The sequence below is a fragment of the Triticum urartu genome, chromosome 6A, assembly GCF_056163025.1.
Source record: "Triticum urartu cultivar PI428250 chromosome 6A, HENAU_Tu73, whole genome shotgun sequence".
NCBI lineage: Eukaryota > Viridiplantae > Streptophyta > Magnoliopsida > Poales > Poaceae > Triticum > Triticum urartu.
The window spans coordinates 446503460-446517065 of NC_141878.1; positions in this window are offsets into that span (position 1 = coordinate 446503460).

Genomic DNA, 13606 nt, shown 5'->3' on the forward strand with positions numbered 1-13606 from the left:
CACGATCGCGTGACCGAAAACCGCACCTCATTTGGACTCTCCTAGCTCCCTCTACCTATAAATATGTGATCCCCACCCCAAAAATCGCGGATGAACCCTAGATCCACTCCTCCGCGCGCCACCGGACATGTCCGTCCCGCCGCTGGACGTGTCCACCGCCGCCGCCACATCACTTCGACCAATGGCGCGATGCCACGTCACCCTCGTCGCCGCCCTCGGCCTATCAGCCTGCGCCATGTCATCCCGCGCCTCTCCCTCCTCCCGCCGCGGCCCGTGGGGCCCGAGGCAGGCCCGCCCGGGCCCAGAGCCGCCCGCCGCCGCATTCGCGCGCCCCGGCCGCGCCAGACTTCCGCGCTGGGCCCGCGCTTCACCGCCACCAGCGCGCCACCCCGCCGCCGTGGTCGCCGTCGCCGGCGTCCACCGAACGCCGCGCCACCACCCGGCCTCCGCGACACCGCCCTCCGCCGCCCTCCTCTCCCGGCCGGCAAGCCCCCCTCACTCCGGCGAAATCCTCCCCGACGGGATCCGTCTCCGGCGAACCTCGGGCTACGTGCATGAACAGTACCCGCGCTGGATCTGGATCTGGAAATCCCCCGCGGTTGACTTTCTCATCCCTAACCCTAATTATTTTGCATATTTTGACCTGTTGTATCTCCGCATCTCTAGCTCCGTTTTGGGCATATAGCATATGAAAATGTTCGTCTCACAGAGTACATCATTTCATATCATTGCATCATTTTCATTTGAGTTCATCTTGATGCTCGAAATGTTGTTAGAAGAGTGCTAGTTGAGATAATTGTCAGATCTGCTGCTCCATTTAGCTATTTGTCATTTTTGCCATGATTATTGTGTGCATGATATGCCCTTGAGCTCTTCATGAGTTTTGTTATATGTTTTGCCATCTTTCTAGAGGTGGAGCCCATGTATTTTTGTGATTTGTGTGGTGAGTAGCACAAGCTTGCAAAGTGGTGCATTCGTTAATGCTGATTTCAGGGACTTAGCATTTCCACTAAGTCCTTGACCTGTTTATCTCATTATGCCATATGTTCATGTTGTTTCCTAGTGATCCGTGCCTCTTTTGAGGATGACCAGTAAGGATGTTTTGTTAATCTTGTAGTGCTATATCCATCCATGTCTTTGTTTGCATTTATGGAGCACCCTAGCTTGAGTCAATCGAGCTCTAATTTTGCTATTCCGTGAATCTGGGCAGATTGTCTACTTGTTAGCGATTTTGCCGAGGATGTTGTAGTTGATCCGTGCATGCTATGTTATTGTTCTTGCCATGTCTAGCTTGTATAATGTGTATTATTGATGGGTGTATGCTTAGATTGTCATGACTTGCTCTGTAGTGAGTGCATCGAGCTCGTAAACATGCCTACTTGATATCTGTTTCAGCATGCTCCAGTTTTCACTAAGTCTGTGATCTGATTATGTTTTTGCCATGTTCACATGCTTGCAATTGTATTTTTTGATCCCTTTTGGCTCAAGGTCACTAAGGGACTTTTGTTAAGCTCTTTGAGTAGCTCAATTTCATGCTTTACTTTGCCATTTCAGGTCCTGTAGCATATAGTTTTGTTGCTCCGAAGAGTGCTATCTGATCTAAAATTCCAGACAAGTGTTAATTTCACTAAGTCTGAGATCTGTTTACCATATGCATTTTTGCCATGCTTGTTTGAACCTGTTAATGGATGAATTGGCCGTAGCTCAGTGCTAGACTTTTGTTAAGCATCATGAATGCATCCCTGCCATGTATTTTTATGCCATGTTTGAGTGATGTATCATGTTCATCTTGTTGCATTTAGATGACTACTTGCTGTAAATCGCAGAACATGGTCATATTTGAATTGCTTGCCATTTCCAAACTGTAACTCCGATTCCGGCGTTCTTTATATCGTTTTCCAGCGATTTCATCTCATCTTTACAGTGGCACACTTGGATTTCCATGTTGAGGTCAGGTTCGATCATTCCTTGTCAAATCATGCATATGCATCGCATATCGCATACCGCATATCATACCATGTTCATGTGTTGGTTGTTTACTATGTTGTGTGTTTCTTTTCGGTGTTTGCTTCTTCGGGTTGGTTCCGGTAACATCGTGTTTTTGAGGACCCGTTCGTCTACGTCCGTTTGTCTTCTTCATGGACTCGTTCTTCTTCCTTGCGGGATTTCAGGCAAGATGATCATACCCTCGAAATCACTACTATCTTTGCTTTTCTAGATGCTCGCTCTTTTGCTATGCCTATGCTGCGATACCTACCACTTGCTTATCATGCCACCCATATTGTTGAACCAAGCCTCTAACCCACCTTGTCCTAGCAAACCGTTGTCTGGCTATGTTACCGCTTTGCTCAGCCCCTCTTATAGCGTTGTTAGTTGCAGGTGAAGATTGAAGTTTTGTTCCTTGTTGGAACATGGAGATCGTTCCTTATTGGAACATGTTTACTTGTTGGGATAACACAATACATCTTATTTAATTAATGCATCTATATACTTGGTGAAGGGTGGAAGGCTCGGCCTTATGCATGGTGTTTTGTTCCACTCTTGCCGCCCTAGTTTCCGTCATATCAGTGTTATGTTCCCGGATTTTGTGTTCCTTACGCGGTTGGGCTATTATGGGAACCCCTTGACAGTTTGCCTTGAGTAAAACTTCTCCAGCAATGCCCAACATTGGTTTTACCATTTGCCACCTAGCCTTTTCTTTTCCCTTGGGAGTCGCGCTCCTGAGGGTCATCATTATTTTACCCCCCCCTCCCCGGGCCAGTGCTCCTCTGAGTGTTGGTCCAATCTTCAGCTGCCGGTGACCACCAGGGGCAACTCTGGGCTGGCCTACCCGTACCTAGGACAATCTGAGTGTGCCCTGAGAAAGATATATGTGCAGCTCCTATCGGGATTTGTCGGCACATTCGGGCGGTGTTGCTGGTTTAGTTTTACCTTGTCGAAATGTCTTGTAACCGGGATTCCGAGTCTGATCGGGTCTTCCCGCTAGAAGTCTATTCCTTCGTTGACCGTGAGAGCTTGTGATGGGCTAAGTTGGGACACCCCTGCAGGGATTTGAACTTTCGAAAGCCGTGCCCGCGGTTATGGGCAGATGGGAATTTGTTAACGTCCGGTTGTAGATAACTTGAACCTTAACTTAATTAAAATGAGTCAACTGCGTGTGTAACCATGATGGTCTCTTTCCGGCAGAGTCCGGGAAGCGAACACGGTGTTGGAGTTATGTTTGACGTAGGTTGTTCTAGGATCACTTCTTGATCATAGTTTATCGATCGTGCTTTGCCTTCTCTTCTCGCTCTCTTTTACGTATGTTAGCCACCATATATGCTAGTCGCTTGCTGCAGCTCCACCTCATACCTTTTACCTTACCCATAAGCTTAAATAGTCTTGATCGCGAGGGTGCGAGATTGCTGAGTCCCCGTGGCTCACAGATACTTCCAAAACCAGTTTGCAGGTGCCGTTGAGTCCGTGCAGATGACGCAACCAAGCTCAGGAGGAGCTCGATGAAGATCTTGTCCTTTGTGTTGTTTCGTTCTAGTTGATTAGTGGTGGAGCCCAGTTGGGGTCGATCGGGGACCTTGTCGCATTTGGGGTTATCCTTTTATTTTGGTTCCATAGTCGGACCTTGATTGTATTTGGTTGATGTAATGCTTTATTCATGTAATTGTGTGAAGTGGCGATTGTAAGCCAACTATGTATCTCTTTTCCCTTATTGTATTACATGGGTTGTGTGAAGATTACCTCACTTGCGACATTGCTTTCAATGCGGTTATGCCTCTAAGTCGTGCTTCGACACGTGGGAGATATAGCCGCATCGAGGGCGTTACAAGTTGGTATCAGAGTCTTCCCCGACCTTAGGAGCCCCATTGCTTGATCGTTTTTAGCGGCCGAGTTGTGTCTAGAAAAAAAATGTTTTGAGTCATTTAGGAATTATATATCGGAGAGTTTAGGAATTCTTTTTACTCCCCAGTCTCCTCATCGCTCTGGTAAGGCATCCTGACATAGAGTTTTGACTCTTCTCATCTCAAATTTCACTAATTTTTTTAGGATCACGCGGGTATCTTGGAATCGTTCCGATGGTTTTATGACGAGAACATTGTCTTGGTGCCTCCTATCAGGGGTTTTGTGGAAGTGTCCCGGGGAGTTGAGCTCCGAGGTGTTGTCGTCATAATTTTATCGTTGTAGTTCTGGAATACCTGAGTTTAGTACGCCGACATCGAAAATCTCTTTTATGCAGTTTGTTGGTGAGATAACCTCGGCGCCACCCAGTACTGGGGCGGGAGTTCGGGAGTATCGCCATAACTTGTATAACGGATGCTTTTCGAAGGTTGAGGTAGACGATTTCCGAAGGTTTCTTGGTTATGTGTTGAAGGATGGATACAGCTGGATGTAGGATTTGCTAGATTTGGGTGAGATATTATGCTTCCCCTGTATCCCCAACACCTGATTGCATAACCGGAAAGTTTCGGGAGTTTCATAAGTGGGAAATCAAGTAGCTCTTCGGATATCTTTCCGACAAATGTATGATATGAAATTGGGGTTCGACGTCTAGTGGTCCGCCTATTCACGGTCGGTTTTACAGTGGTCTCGTTGTGTCTTAAAGAGTCCTTGACTATGCCGACTCGGGGATGCTTCGTATGTCATGTGCACTGCCTTGTACATGATGGTGCTGTACGATCGAGCCCGTGTAGGCCCCACCACGAAAACTTCGGACGAAATCTCTATCATATGTTTGTTCCGGCTTATTTTGCAAGTCAATCCTTTGTTTTGTTTTGAGTTGTGGTATTCGAGTTGCTTCAATGTCAAGTGTTTGATTCCATACCTTCCCTAAATGGTGTTCTCATACTCCGATGCGAATACTAATCCTTCTTGATAATCGAGATTGTCATGTCAATCCTCTTCTCAACCGGTGTGCTTCTCCTCAAGTGGATCCGTTCACTTCAACATTCGCAAGACCAATTATCACTTCTTCTCAACGGTGTTCGTTTCATCCATTCCAAATTGTCTTTGTTTTTCCCGCCCTCCCTCCCTTGTTTTTCTTTAAGGACTCAGACTTCTTAATCGAGTATCCATCTTATTGATGTGAAGCCTCTCCGTTATTTTTCCTTCAATATTCTTATCCGATTATTCTCATGAAGGTTCTAACGGAGCTTCTAGTTCATCATTCTTCGCTGTTTTCTTCTCCGGTGGATTCAATTCAAGCTTTGCCAATTATATCCTTTCCTCGTTGCAAATACCTTCTCATGCCGGTGCACCTCTTAATCATCCACTTCTCGCTATTCATTTGTTCCGGAGTGCTCAAGATATCTCGAAGATTCGTGTTTTCCACTCTGCATTCATTCAAGATCTTTCGAGGTTGTTATCTCATTCAAGTCATTTAATTTAACCAGTGCAATATCTTTCAAGTAATCATTCCAACGGTGTTTATTTTGAGTGGGCCCTAACCCACAGGTTTTTTCCCAGGATCTTACCTGACTCTTCCAATCTTCCCGGAGCTATCCTCATATTTTCTTTTCAAAGTTTGACGTAAGAATGATTTATCATCAGTCAAATGTCTTCTCCTAGATCTTTCACAATTCTTTTCATCATTGGCTAAATCTCTTCGCTTTTGATTCTTCCGGTGTGCCTCAACAATTCATGGTGGTGTTTCTCGTCGTAATTCTCAGATTTTGAAGACCGAAGAAGATTTTTCTCTCAATCTTGCTCCACTCTCCTCAAGATTCGTGGTTCAAGCTTGTTGCCATCCTCTCATAATTATTTTCGATTGTGAGAATCCTTTTCACCCATCAGGAGATATTCAAGAGTCTTCTCAGTTTGATTATCCGGAGTCCATCAATTAAGGTGTATTCATTCTAAGCTGTCAGTTATCATTCCCCAATTTTACCGGTGCTTTGTTCAAGTGATCTTTAATCGGATCGTGATCTCTTCGTTCTCATGGGTCTAAATTCTCTCAAGCATCTTCATTCATTTGCTAATTCTTCCCGGTGTCTTCCTTATCTTTTCTTTGTTCATTTTTTTAATTCTTATGGTGATTCGTTCAAGAGTTTTCTTCCTTCGTGTATCATATCTATTTATTCGTTGTTTCCAAATCCTACCGGTGGATCGTTGAAGACTTTCTCAAGTTTGCGCCATATCTATCTTAATCTTTTCTACGGGAATAAGTAATATGCCAAATCCGTTGATTGTCATCAATTTAATTGATGAAGGAGAAGCATAATGTAATTCTTATTCTTGTTTCATCCAAGAGATTAATTCCTTATTCCAGAGGCTTATCAAATTCTCATTTTCATTTGTTTCATCTTTTCTTTTCCCGGAGTTCCAAGCTTTCATCATCATGAAGATCCATCTAATCATTGCAAGGCTTCAACCTTATTCTTTTCATCCTCCATTTCGATTGACCATTTCTTTTATTACCGGAGTTCTCATGAAGGTTCTACATGATGGTTCATCAAGGATTAAATTCCTTCTCGAAGTGTTCATCGAGATTCTTTTCTAATAAACTCAAGCTTTCTTCATTTTGTAGTCCGGAGTGCATTTCTGTCTATCGTATCATTGGAGGTGGTATTATGTCATTCTTGATAATTTGAGTTCATGTTTTTCATGATTCACATGCTTTCAATATTGGGATATTTTAAATCCATCAACCTATTCGTTGGAATTGTCTCGGGTTATATTTCACCTAAAGCCATCCCTAAGGACTGTTGCTATATATGGTGCTCATAAATGATCCAAGCTCTTCTTTATCCTCCCGGTGAAATACTTTCTCGTCTCCTTGTTCAAATAAATACAATTCTTTCCCGTGAGTGGCAAATTGTCACCTCATAATTTTGAGATGTATTTCATAAGACCATATCAAGATTTTTTTTCTTTTCGTTGTTGGTTTTCCAACAACTCCGTTCTAGCCTTTGTTGTAAGCATGCTCTGCCAAGATATTGTTTTCTACTTTGTTCACTCCTTTCCACTCTCTCTTTTCTTCCGGAGGCATTTTGATGTGGCTCTCTTCTATTTTTTTTCTTTTTGTTCTTGTCAAGATCATGTTCCTTTCATCTTATCAAGTCTTGCATCTCTTTCCAACCGGAGCGCTATACGAAGTTGTTCTTATTTGTTCCTCCTTTCTATCGGTGTGTTTTCAATTTTGTTCATCTCCGTTGTATTCTTTTCTCGTATTTGCTTAACCTCTTCAAGGTTCGTGGTTTCACTCGTTTGTCAATGAAGAAACTTAGTTTTACCTCTTCTCTTTCTCTTCCATTGTCCCTCCGGTGCCATTCTAGATCTCGGGACGAGATCCTCTCGTAGTGGTGGAGTGTTGTAACGCCCCGTGACCGATGTGCCAGGTGTCGTCCAGTTATTCGCTGTTGTTGCGTTGTCTTTGCTTGCGTGTCATGCATTGCATATCATGTCATCATGTGCATTTCATTTGCATACATGTTCGTCTCATGCATCCGAGCATTTTCCCCGTTGTCCGTTTTGCAATCCGGCGCTCCTATGTCACCCGGTGTCCCTTTCTACCTCTTTTCGTGTATGGGGGTTAAACATTTCCGGATTGGACCGAGATTTTTCATGCGGCCTTGGTTTACTACCGGTAGACCGCCTGTCAAGTTTCGTACCATTTGGACTTCGTTTGATGCTCCAACGGTTAACCGAGGGACCGAAAAGGCCTCGTGTGTGTTGCAGCCCAACACCCTTCCAATTTGGCCCAAAACCCACCTAAGACATCTCCATCATCTCGGTCGTTCGATCACGATCGCGTGGCCGAAAACCGCACCTCATTTGGACTCTCCTAGCTCCCTCTACCTATAAATATGTGATCCCCTCCCCAAAAATCGCGGATGAACCCTAGATCCACTCCTCCCCGCGCCACCGGACATGTCCGTCCCGCCGCTGGACGTGTCCACCGCCGCCACCACATCACTTCGACCAATGGCGCGACGCCACATCACCCTCGTCGCCGCCCTCGGCCTATCAGCCTGCGCCACGTCATCTCGCGCCTCTCCCTCCTCCCGCCACGGCCCGTGGGGCCCGAGGCAGGCCCGCCCGGGCCCGGAGCCGCCCGCCGCCGCATTCGCGCGCCCCGGCCGCGCCGGGCCCGCGCTTCACCGCCACCAGCACGCCGCCCGTCCGCCACCGGCCGCCGCCTGTACCTCGCCGCCCCGCCGCCGTGGTCGCCGTCGCCGGCGTCCGCCGAACGCAGCGCCACCACCCGGCCTCCGCGACACCGCCCTCCGCCGCCCTCCTCTCCCGGCCGGCAAGCCCCCCTCACTCCGGCGAAATCCTCCCCGGCGAGATCCGTCTCTGGCGAACCTCGGGCTGCGTGCATGAACAGTACCCGCGCTGGATCTGGATCTGGAAATCCCCCGCGGTTGACTTTCTCATCCCTAACCCTAATTATTTTGCATATTTTGACCTATTGTATCTCCGCATCCGTAGCTCCGTTTTGGGTATATAGCATATCAAAATGTTCATCTCAGAGAGTACATCATTTCATCTCATTGCATCATTTTCATTTGAGTTCATCTTGACGCCCGAAATGCTGTTAGAAGAGTGCTAGTTGAGATAATTGTCAGATCTGCTGCTCCATTTAGCTATTTGTCATTTTTGCCATGATTATTGTGTGCATGATATGCCCTTGAGCTCTTCATGAGTTTTGTTATATGTTTTGCCATCTTTCCAGAGGTGGAGCCCATGTATTTTTGTGATGTGTGTGGTGACTAGCACAAGCTTGCAAAGTGGTGCATTCATTAATGCTGATTTCAGAGACTTAGCATTTCCACTAAGTCCTTGACCTGTTTATCTCATTATGCCATATGTTCATGTTGTTTCCTAGTGATCCGTGCCTCTTTTGAGGATGATCAGTAAGGATGTTTTGTCAATCTTGTAGTGCTCTATCCATCCATGTCTTTGTTTGCATTTATGGAGCACCCTAGCTTGAGTGAATCGAGCTCTACTTTTGCTATTTCGTGAATCTGGGCAGATTGTCTACTTGTTAGCGATTTTGCCGAGGATGTTGTAGTTGATCCGTGCATGCTATGTTATTGTTCTTGCCATGTCTAGCTTGTATAATGTGTATTCTTGATGGGTGTATGCTTAGATTGTCATGACTTGCTCTGTAGTGAGTGCATCGAGCTCGTAAACATGCCTACTTGATATCTATTTCAGCATGCTCCAGTTTTCACTAAGTCTGTGATCTGATTATGTTTTTGCCATGTTCACATGCTTGCAATTGTATTTTCTGATCCCTTTTGGCTCAAGGTCACTAAGGGACTTTTGTTAAGCTCTTTGAGTAGCTCAATTTCATGCTTTACTTTGCCATGTTCAGGTCCTGTAGCATATAGTTTTGTTGCTCCGAAGAGTGCTATCTGATCTAAAATTCCAGACAAGTGTTAATTTCACTAAGTCTGAGATCTGTTTACCATATGCATTTTTGCCATGCTTGTTTGAACCTGTTAATGGATGAATTGGCCGTAGCTCAGTGCTAGACTTTTGTTAAGCATCATGAATGCATCCCTGCCATGTATTTTTATGCCATGTTTGAGTGATGTAGCATGTTCATCTTGTTGCATTTAGATGACTACTTGCTGTAAATCGCATAACGTGGTCATATTTGAAACGCTTGCCATTTCCAAACCGTAACTCCGATTCCGGCGTTCTTTATATCGTTTTCAAGAGATTTCATCTCATCTTTACAGTGGCACACTTGGATTTCCATGTTGAGGCCAGGTTTAATCATTCCTTGTCAAATCATGCATATGCATCACATACCGCATCCCGCATATCATACCATGTTCATGTGTTGGTTGTTTACTATGTTGTGTGTTTCTTTCCGGTGTTTACTTCTTCGGGTTGGTTCCGGTAACATCGTGTTTGTGAGGACCCGTTCGTCTACGTCCGTTTGTCTTCTTCATGGACTCGTTCTTCTTCCTTGCGGGATTTTAGGCAAGATGATCATACCCTCGAAATCACTACTATCTTTGCTTTGCTAGATGCTCGCTCTTTTGCTATGCCTATGCTGCGATACCTACCACTTGCTTATCATGCCACCCATATTGTTGAACCAAGCCTCTAACCCACCTTGTCCTAGCAAACCGTTGTTTGGCTATGTTACCGCTGTGCTCAGCCCCTCTTATAGCGTTGTTAGTTGCAGGTGAAGATTGAAGTTTTGTTCCTTGTTGGAACATGGAGATCGTTCCTTGTTGGAACATGTTTACTTGTTGGGATAACACAATACATCTTATTTAATTAATGCATCTATATACTTGGTAAAGGGTGGAAGGATCGGCCTTATGCCTGGTGTTTTGTTCCACTCTTGCCGCCCTAGTTTCCGTCATATCGGTGTTATGTTCCCGGATTTTGCGTTCCTTACGCAGTTGGGCTATTATGGGAACCCCTTGACAGTCCGCCTTGAGTAAAACTTCTCCAGCAATGCCCAACATTGGTTTTACCATTTGCCACCTAGCCTTTTCTTTTCCCTTGGGAGTCGCGCTCCTGAGGGTCATCATTATTTTACCCCCCCCCGGGCCAGTGCTCCTCTGAGTGTTGGTCCAATCTTCAGCTGCCGGTGACCACCAGGGGCAACTCTGGGCTGGCCTACCCGTACCTAGGACAATCTGAGTGTGCCCTGAGAAAGAGATATGTGCAGCCCCTATCGGGATTTGTCGGCACATTCGGGCGGTGTTGCTGGTTTAGTTTTACCTTGTCGAAATGTCTTGTAATCAGGATTCCGAGTTTGATCGGGTCTTCCCGCTAGATGGTCTATTCCTTCGTTTACCGTGAGAGCTTGTGATGGGCTAAGTTGGGACATCCCTGCAGGGATTTGAACTTTCGAAAGCCGTGCCCGCGGTTATGGGCAGATGGGAATTTGTTAACGTCCGGTTGTAGATAACGTGAACCTTAACTTAATTAAAATGAGTCAACTGCGTGTGTAACCGTGATGGTCTCTTTCCGGCGGAGTCCGGGAAGCGAACACGGTGTTGGAGTTATGTTTGACGTAGGTTGTTCTAGGATCACTTCTTGATCATAGTTTATCGATCGTGCTTTGCCTTCTCTTCTCGCTCTCTTTTACGTATGTTAGCCACCATATATGCTAGTCGCTTGCTGCAGCTCCACCTCATACCTTTTACCTTACCCATAAGCTTAAATAGTCTTGATCGCGAGGGTGCGAGATTGCTGAGTCCCCCTGGCTCACAGATACTTCCAAAACCAGTTTGCAGGTGCCGTTGAGTCCGTGCAGATGACGCAACCAAGCTCAGGAGGAGCTCGATGAAGATCTTGTCCTTTGTGTTGTTTCGTTCTAGTTGATTAGTGGTGGAGCCCAGTTGGGGTCGATCAGGGACCTTGTCGCATTTGGGGTTATTCTTTTATTTTGGTTCCATAGTCGGACCTTGATTGTATTTGGTTGATGTAATGCTTTATTCATGTAATTGTATGAAGTGGCGATTGTAAGCCAACTATGTATCTCTTTTCCCTTATTGTATTAAATGGGTTGTGTGAATATTACCTCACTTGCGACATTGCTTTCAATGCGGTTATGCCCCTAAGTCGTGCTTCGACATGTGGGAGATATAGCCGCATCGAGGGCGTTACAAAGGCGGTAGCCCTTTATGCCGTTTGTCGATGTAGCCGAGAGCGTAGGATGGTGTAGCCATGGTCGAGGTAGCCATGCAAAGAATGCCGTGGTTGATGTCGAGTTGGGGTAGCCGGTGTTGAGGAAGTCGCCGTGGAGCCGTGGGCGCAAGGGGGCGCCGAGTTAGCATGGGCGCAGTGGTGTCGAAGTAATGGTGCGCCGGAAAGGAGATGTTGTTGACGACGCGTCGCGGCGGGTTTGCCAAGCCCGGGGACACATCGTAGACGAAGGCACGCGGCCGTGTTACCAACACCGGGCACGCGGAGACTGGGACATGCATGAGCTATACGCCATGTCGAAGAAGTCGGAGAGGCCAGCTAAGAAGAACTCGACGACGATTGCGGCATCCATCGGCGCGGGGCCGATGTCACCAACGGTGGTCGGAGTAGACGAAGTGGTCGGGGTAGATGACGGACGCTGGCGACGGGCTGGTGCTGACGAAGACGAAGGAGGTGGACGGGCGGCGGCGGCTACGTGAGTAGTGGCGGCGGCGACCAAAGAAGAGCGGCGGCGGCGGCTAGGTTAGGAGCGCGGTGGCGGTGCTCGAAGTAGGCGAAGAACCAGACAGTGTGACGGAGACCGGCGCGGACAGTGGCGTTCCCGCGCCAAGGGAGACGGCGCAACGCATACCACGGGAAGTCAACGCGCGTGGATGACGAAGTGGACCGTGGGCCGCTGCGCTACGGCCCGAAGGGGCGACGCAACGGCGGCGGGCAGGTCGGGGTGACGGCGGGAAGACCTCGGGGCGGCGGCAGGGACCGCGGGCCGCGGTGCAACAGCACGAAGGGACGGCGGAAGAGCGCGGTGCAACAGCACGAAGGGGCGGCGGAAGAGCGCGGGTCGGTGCAACCGCGGGGACGGCCTCTAGACGGCGGTGTGGCCCGCGTGCCACGCTCGCTACGGCCCGACGAGGCGACGCAGTGGCGGCGCGAGGGTCGGTGCTGCCACGGGGACGACCTGGAACGGACGGCCTCTGGGCGGCGGTAGACCGCGGGCCGCGGAACTACGGCCTGATGGGGCGACGCAGCGGTGACGCGGGTCGGTGCAGCTGGGAGAAGAACCACGGGGCAATCGACGTTGCGGCCCGATGGGGCGACGCAGCGGCAGCCCATTGCTCGATCGGTAGAGGGGCGCACTGAACTCGGGACGGTCTTCATGGGGCCTGCGGAGGCGCGCGCAACCGACGAGCCAGGATCGGTCGCACGGTGTAGATTAGACGGATCGCGGCGGCGGGCGGGTGATCAATCCGATCGCGCGCGAGGTCGGGGACGCCGCTCGGTGGAGGCGTGGTGGCGGCGGAGTCCGAGATGAAGCCGGCGGCGGCAGGCGGCAGGGCGGCTATGATTGGCCGCAGCATGGCGCGAGGCCGCCGGGTCGGGGTGATGCAGGAGTCCCGGTCGGAGCAGGGCGGTGACAGCCGGCGTAGATCGACGGATAGGCCGTCACGCGAATGGCGGCGGTGAAGGGTCGCCGCATGACGTGAGGCCGCCGGGTACGGCGACCGGCGGGAAGTCATGCGGACGCCGCCGGATCGGGGCGATCGACGGGCAGACGCGCGAGGCTGCCTGGTCGGTGAAGAAGCCGGTCGATCGCGCCGATGTTGGAGTAGAGGCACACGGGATCGACGACGGTGGTGGGCGACGCAAACCGGATCACATAGACCGGAAAATCAAAAAGAAGGCGCCGATCAAAGCGATCGGCGAGAGAGAAAACTCGTATCAAAGAATCGGGAAAAAAACTCTCTAGAGCAGCCGGCCAACATGGCCGGGGGACGAACCCTACATACGGGCGGCGCGGCCCCCGGCGGTGGTCATGGAGGCCGACCGCCCCGGGGGCGGCGTGCGGTTGCGGAAGCGCCGGCGGCTAGGGTTTGGATTGTGATTAGGCTGATACCATGTTAGAAGGACGAGAGAGGTTTAGTGAAATTGTCGTTGTATTTGCTTGAGCCTCGTGAATATATATATATATATATATATATATATATATATATAT